Source organism: Arachis duranensis, chromosome 10 (genome assembly GCF_000817695.3).
Source record: "Arachis duranensis cultivar V14167 chromosome 10, aradu.V14167.gnm2.J7QH, whole genome shotgun sequence".
NCBI lineage: Eukaryota > Viridiplantae > Streptophyta > Magnoliopsida > Fabales > Fabaceae > Arachis > Arachis duranensis.
The window spans coordinates 53,764,011-53,771,323 of NC_029781.3; the positions used below are offsets into that span (position 1 = coordinate 53,764,011).

The following is a 7,313-nucleotide window of genomic DNA, read 5'->3' on the forward strand; positions in this document are numbered from 1 at the left end:
CTAGAGAGAAGTTGGAGTTTCTCTCTCTAACAATGTAACTAACTCAAAAATATCCCAAAAACTAGAAAATGAACTAAGTCCTCTCAACCTTTGCCCCTTTGGTCCTCTTAAGTCTTTTCCCGCCAAAGCACTCCTCAAAAGTTGGGATCTCCAACCAACTCCACGCCTAAGTCACGTGACTTTTAAAAAAATCATTTTCGAACATCGGCGTGCACGCGCAAGGTATGCGTGCGCGCCCTTGATGCGGCTCTGGAGTATGCGCGGAAGCGGAGTGTACGCGTACGCGTCCATGAAGATTCTGGCTTAGCCGCTACGCTAGTCGGCTCGTGGCTTGGCTCTTAGCTTCGGCTTCACATTGCTTTCATCCGCGCGGGCGCGCCATGTGCGCGCACGCGCCCATGCGGAAATATCCAATGCTCAATTTTCATGCTTCCTTCCTTTTGCACCCTTCTTCCCTATCTTTTCCTGTCCATTCCTAGTCTATGTCCTGAAACCACTTAGCACACGAGTCACGGTATCGAATGGCATCAAGGAGAGATTAGAAATGTGTCTAATTTAGTGCAAAATAAGCATGTTTTCCTTTATGAGGCAAAACTGGGAAAAGAATGCAAATCCTTATATTTTCATGCAGAAAGTGTGTGAAATCATTGATAAACCCTTTGAAATTAGCACAAGATAAACCCTCAAAATGGGGTTTGTCAACCTCCCCACACTTAGATTCTAGCATGTCCTCATGCTTAGGAAAATGCAAAGAAACATAGAAGACCGAGGGTCACAAACGCATAGGACTCATGAAATGCAACCTACTTATATGCATGCAACTACAACTAATGCCGTTATCTACTTGGTTGGGAACAAGTTAGCTTCCTTAGGACATGTGTAAGCTCATGGGGTACAATGGTGGTCAATGCATAGATCTTGCCAAATTCTAAGCATCAAATGCAATTTATGCAACCTTGCATGAGGAATGCTCGCGAGAGCCGGGAATCAAAGGATTGAGCGTCGAACCCTTACCGGAAGTATTTGCACTCTAGTCGCTCAAGTGTTTAGGGTTGACTCTCTCAATTCTCCCCTAATCATGCTTTCTAAGATTTGTTCTTCTTCTAACAATCAACATGTATTTCATGCATGCATACATCTATCATGAGGTCTTCTCCTTAGGTTGTAATGGGGTTAGGGTCAAGGTAGGATCATATATGGCTAGTCGGCTTAAAACTTGGATCTTTGATGAACTTAAACCTTCCCACCTAACCTACATAATGACCTATACAATTAAGTGCTAATCTAACTACCCATTCCTCACTTTTTTTTCACATACTCATGCATTCCTTTTTAATTTCATACACTTATGCATTGATCTTTATTGAGCTTCACTTTGCTTTGGGGCATTTTGTCCCCTTTTTATTGCTTTTCTCTTTTTTTTTTTCTTTTTTTCATATTATTCTTCTTTTCCTTTTCTTTTGTTTTTCTCATTTTTTTTTCTTTCTTTCTATATATGAGAACCTCAATGCATAAGGTTTTATATTTGATTAATACATGAGTATGTACCCAATCCCTTACTATTTCCAATAACAAAGCAAAACTACCCTTTTGTCCCCCCCAATGTCCCAAAATTCCCACACTTGAATGATACTCACATACACTAGCCTAAGCCAATCAAAGATCCAAATTAAGGACTTTCATTGTTTTGCGCTTTACGGCTTGTAATGTGCTAAATTAAAGAACAAGTGGGTTAATCGTAGTCTCAAATTGGTTAACAATGGAAGACGAAAGGTAGGCTATTTGGGTAAGTGGGCTAATGAAACGATGGCCTCAATCACATAAATGCATGACTACACAAAATAATGGACATAAAGAGTGAAACAAAGCGAAGATTACAATCATAGAAGGAGAATAATGCACACAAGAAGGAAAATAAGTGGTTATAAGATGTAACCACACCATTGGGCTCAAATCTCACTTGCTTGTGTTCTTAGCTCAAAACTATGTTCCAAAATATAATTCTTCATGCAATTTGGCATCAAAGCATTTAAAATTTTGCAGTGCCCCATGATTGCCCCCAAGGTGTTGGTTTCTTTAAGAAAGAATTCATTGTTCCAACCAAGTAAATTTATCATGCAGATGGTGTCAACTAAAACCTACTCATGCAACCTATCCTAATTTATTCAGCTTTTACCTACGGAGATCGGTCGGTCGACCTCCCCACACTTAAAACTTAGCACGGTCCTCTGTGCTGTAGGTAAGGCGCAGTGGTTGATCGAGTGCCGACTGTCCCATATCTCCAATGTTATCGCTCTCTTCGCTTGAAGTTGCGGTGGATGTTGAGATATCGGGTTCCTCCATAGGTGGTGTGACTACGCTTAGGAGCTTCTTCACATAAGCATATCGGCGTTGGTTACGCCGTTCATAACGGTCCAGTTTCTTGTGAAGGTCCTCAAGGCGTTGGGCGGCCGATTTTTGTGATGTAGATGAGGTGGTAGCTTTGTGAGTTGGTGTGGTTAATCCGCTGTCCTTGGTACCTTCCGGAGGCTTGAGGCATCTCTTGGTCGGAATTATATCACCATCGACCGGAATTGATGCTCTCCTATCTTTAGCCTCTCGGTTGACGCCGGCTTTTGCAACCAATTCCGTCACCAAACCGGGGAACGGCAATGACACGGAGGATTGCGCTCCAATCGAATGTGCGGTCATTGCATGTAGCCAAGACTTCCTCATAGGCGTCATAAGCATCCGTTGAGTGTTCAATCCCAAGGACTTCTTGTATAGTTTCCACTGTGACCGACACTTGCTTTTGGCGCACAAAGATTGATGTGAGAAGGGGGGAGTGGAAGTTGGAGTAGAATTCTACTACCCATGAAAGGTTAGCCTCCTTTGGTTTCCGCAATAGGAACCTCCATTGTCGTTGCTCAATATGTGGCATCACAATTGGATGAAGGTGAGCCGGTAGGACTAGGAGTGGTTCCGGATGATAGTTCCTCTCGATCATTCTTGCGTAAACAAGTTCGCAGTAGCGATTGGGGAACTTGTTTGAATCCTTAGGAGGGTTATCCTTCTCGAGAACATCAATGGGGCCCTTAGTCTTTTTCAAGAGTGGCTTGGCCGTTTGCTCTTGGTGCGCTTTGTTGGGAGTTGGCTTCTTGGGAGCTTTCCCTTTGTTCTTCTTGATAACCATCCTATGAGAGTAAAGAAGGGAAAACATCAAAATCCAAGTAGGTGAAAGTAAATGGGTTAATGCGATGAAAAGTTAAGCCATAGAATATGGGTATCGTTGTCACATGACAGCTGCAACATGTGACTAAGATAACATGAAAAGAGCAAGGCAAATCATTTTCATATGGTGTAAGGGTGATTTATGCATGCAAGTAGGGAGCATGAGAAGCATATACCCTTAAGGGCCACACAAGGAAAGCAAGTTAAGAAAATGGGGATGCGCATAAAGTGAGAAGATGAGAGGCAATTTAGTCAAAGTTGGTGCAAAAGTCAAGTATGCCTTTCATCGAACACTTGGTGTGCATTCAGTTGTAGTGTGTGATTTGAAGATGGTGAAAGCAATGTAGTAAGTCACAATCCACTACTAATGATTATAGTACACAGTGAGTGTAAGAAAAGCAAACAACACAACTCATCTACAAATGCAAGTGAAATAAAGACCTAAATGCCCATGAAGAGTTAGTATGAATGAGAGGGGGGAAGAAAAGAAGACAAGAACAAAAACATCCTAAAGAAGTAACTAAAAGAAAAGAAGAAAGAGGATACTAAATGAAAGTGAAACTAAAGGAATAACAACACAAGAAATGGTAGCTTAGGATGGTACCTTGTGAGATGAAGAGAATGAGAGAGGAGGTTGTGGTGTGGGTTTAGGGGGAGTAGTAGAGAAGGTAGTGAGTGGTAGAAAGTAGTGTAGAAGAGGGGATGGAGGTGAAAAGAGAGTGTGCCCCTCTTTGAAGTTGGAGGTGTAGTAGAAGGTATGAGGAGGGGGAGAATGTGAAGTGAAAGTGAAGGGGTGATTGTGCCTATTTTTGTTTTGGCGCTGAGCATCCGCGCGTGCGCGCACAGCGCGCGCTCGCGCAGTGAGGCGAGGTGGATAGGGACGCGCGCGCGCGCCTATTTTGACAAATGAATTTTTGTTGGTGTAGAATTTATCAAGTGATCAATCGTAGTATAGTCTAAACCAACGCGAAATCCATCATCAAACAAAACTACAATCTATATCCGAGAGTATAAATCTCCCGAGTCAGCAAAGGTTTTGGGCTTGCAGCTTGGTAGAAGCCTGAGAGCGGCCTAACTCTCTGGAACATGTACCAGGATTGCAGCAGGGCAATCGGCGCGGACGCGCACACTACGCTTGCGCGTCGACCGACAGACTTTGCCCAAGTGCGCGGACGCGCCATGTGCGCGGGCGCGCGAGATTCTTGTGCTTTACGCATGGTCCTGGCATGGTGTGGCGCAACTCTCGGGTAAATGTATGGAGGGCTGTTATATGCGATCCACGCGTCCGCGCACGGTGCGCGTTCGCGTGGGTGACCATTGAATGCTTTAGGGACGCGTACGCGCCAGGCACGCGCACGCGCAAAGGGGTTACTTTTCTTAATTGTGCATGTGTTTATACCACTTTTGACATTACAACTTCCCCTTTCCACACAGCTGCCTAAGCACTATAACAGGGCCTTTGACTTGGCAAATCAGCAGTGAATTGAACAAATGATGGGAAATTGACAATAAAATCTAACTAACAAACATGAAGTCAAGTGTCTATGTACAAAGTTCAAAGGAAGATCATACCATGGTGGGGTGTCTCCCACCTAGCACTTTTGTTTAACGTCCTTAAGTTGGACTTTCAGTGGCTCATTGTGCTTGTTCAAGATTTGCATCCTTCAAGAGGAACACTTCGATCTCCTTGGAGTTCTTTCTTTGCTCACCATGATACAATTTGAGACGGTGACCGTTTACCTTGAAGATATCCGGGCTTGATGGGTGGCGCAGGTGGTAGACCCCATAAGGTTCTACTTTCTCCACTTGGTAAGGTCCATCCCACCTTGATCTTAGCTTTCCGGGTAGTAGTCTCAACCTTGAATTGTAGAGAAGTACTAAGTCACCGGGTTGGAACTCCTTTCTTCTAATGTTTTTGTCATGGATGGCTTTCAACTTTTCCTTGTAAAGTCTAGCATTGTCGTAGGCTTCTTGTCTCAAACATTCCAATTCCGCCAATTGAAGCTTTCTTTCTATGCCGGCTCCACCCAAGTTCATATTACACTCCTTTACGGCCCAATATGCTTTGTGTTCAATCTCCACCGGTAAGTGGCATGCTTTACCATATACAAGCCGGAAGGGGCTCATGCCGATCGGTGTCTTGTAAGCCGTTCGATAAGCCCACAGTGCATCGGAGAGTTTAGTGCTCCAATCTTTCCTATTCGGCTTCACAACTCTCTCTAAGACGTGCTTGATTTCTCGGTTAGAGACTTCGGCTTGGCCGTTTGTTTGAGGATGGTAAGCCGTGGCGACTTTGTGGACGATGCCATATTTTCTCATGAGGCCGTCTATTTTTTTGTTGCAAAAGTGGGATCCTTGGTCCCTTATGATTGCTCTTGGGGCTCCAAAACGGCAAATTATATTATTCCTCACAAAAGAATACACCACATTAGCGTCATCCGTTCGGGTGGGGATTGCCTCCACCCATTTTGACACATAATCGACGGCTAACAAGATGTAGAGAAAGCCATTGGAGTTTGGGAATGGTCCCATGAAGTCGATTCCCCATACATCAAAAATTTCACAAAAAAGCATGTTTTGTTGGGGGATTTCGTCCTTCTTGGAAATATCTCCAAACCTCATACATTGGGGCAAGATTTGCAATAGAGGGAAGCATCTTTGAGAAGGGTTGGCCACCAAAATCCGCAATCAAGGACCTTTCTTGCCGTTCTTTGGGGCCCATAGTGACCACCTCCTTCGGAAGCATGGCAAGCGTCCAAGATTGCTTGGAATTCGGTTTGGGGTATGCACCGTCGCACTATTTGGTCCGCTCCACACCTCCAAAAATAGGGGTCATCCCAAATATAGTATTTGGATTCGCTTTTCAGCTTATCCCTTTTGTTTTTGTCAAGATTGGGAGGGAAAGTGTGTGAAACCAAATAGTTTGCTATTGGGGCATACCAAGGAACCACTTCCGAGATTGCGTGCAAGGTATCTAAAGGAAAAGAATCATTGATAGGGGTGGTGTCGCCTTTTGTGTGTTCAAGGCGGCTTAAATGGTCCGCCACTAGATTTTGGGAACCACTCCTATCTTTGATCTCCAAATCAAATTCTTGTAACAAAAGCACCCAACGAATTAATCTCGGTTTTGATTCCTTTTTGGCCAACAAGTATTTTAGTGCCGCGTGATCTGAGTACACTACAACCTTGGAACCAAGAAGATAGGCTCGGAACTTGTCCAAAGCAAAAACAATAGCTAGTAGTTCCTTTTCGGTAGTAGTGTAGTTGGATTGGGCTCCATCTAATGTTTTGGAAGCATAAGCTATGACATAGGGAATCTTACCCTCGCGTTGTGCTAACGCGGCTCCAATCGCATAGTTTGAAGCATCACACATGATTTCAAAAGGTTGAGTCCAATTGGGGCCTCGCACTATAGGAGCTTGTGTCAATGCTACTTTGAGTTTGTCATATGCTTCCATACATTCTTTGCTTAGCTCAAATTCGACGTCTTTTTGGAGTAATCGAGAGAGGGGTAGAGCCACCTTGCTAAAGTCTTTGATGAATCTCCGGTAGAATCCTGCATGTCCAAGAAAAGAACGGACTTCCCTCTTGGAGGAGGGGTAAGGTAAACTGGATATGACATTTATCTTTGCCGGATCTACGGAGATGCCTTCCTTTGATACTATGTGTCCCAAAACAATGCCTTGTTTGACCATGAAATGACATTTTTCAAAATTTAAAACAAGGTTTGTTTTGGTGCATCTCTCCAAGACTTTTTCAAGGTTACCTAGACAATGCTCAAATGAATCACCATACACACTAAAATCATCCATGAAAACTTCCATTGATTGCTCTAGAAAATCCGCAAATAAGCTCATCATGCATCTTTGGAACGTTGTCGGTGCATTGCATAGGCCAAATGGCATACGCTTGTAAGCATACGTCCCAAAGGGACAAGTAAATGTGTTTTTTTCTTGGTCTTCTAGAGCAATGTGAATTTGGAAGTATCCGGAGTAGCCATCAAGAAAACAATAATACGATTTACCGGCTAATCGATCAAGCATTTGATCAATAAATGGTAGTGGAAAATGATCCTTTCTTGTGGCCGCATTCAATCTCCGGTA

The 7,313-nt window shown here is 43.6% G+C and overlaps 1 pseudogene; it reads right to left on the reverse strand.

Moving 5' to 3' along the window:
• The window catches only part of LOC127742935 (uncharacterized), a 127,788-nt pseudogene that overhangs the window by 70,610 nt on the left and 49,865 nt on the right, over positions 1-7,313 (reverse strand).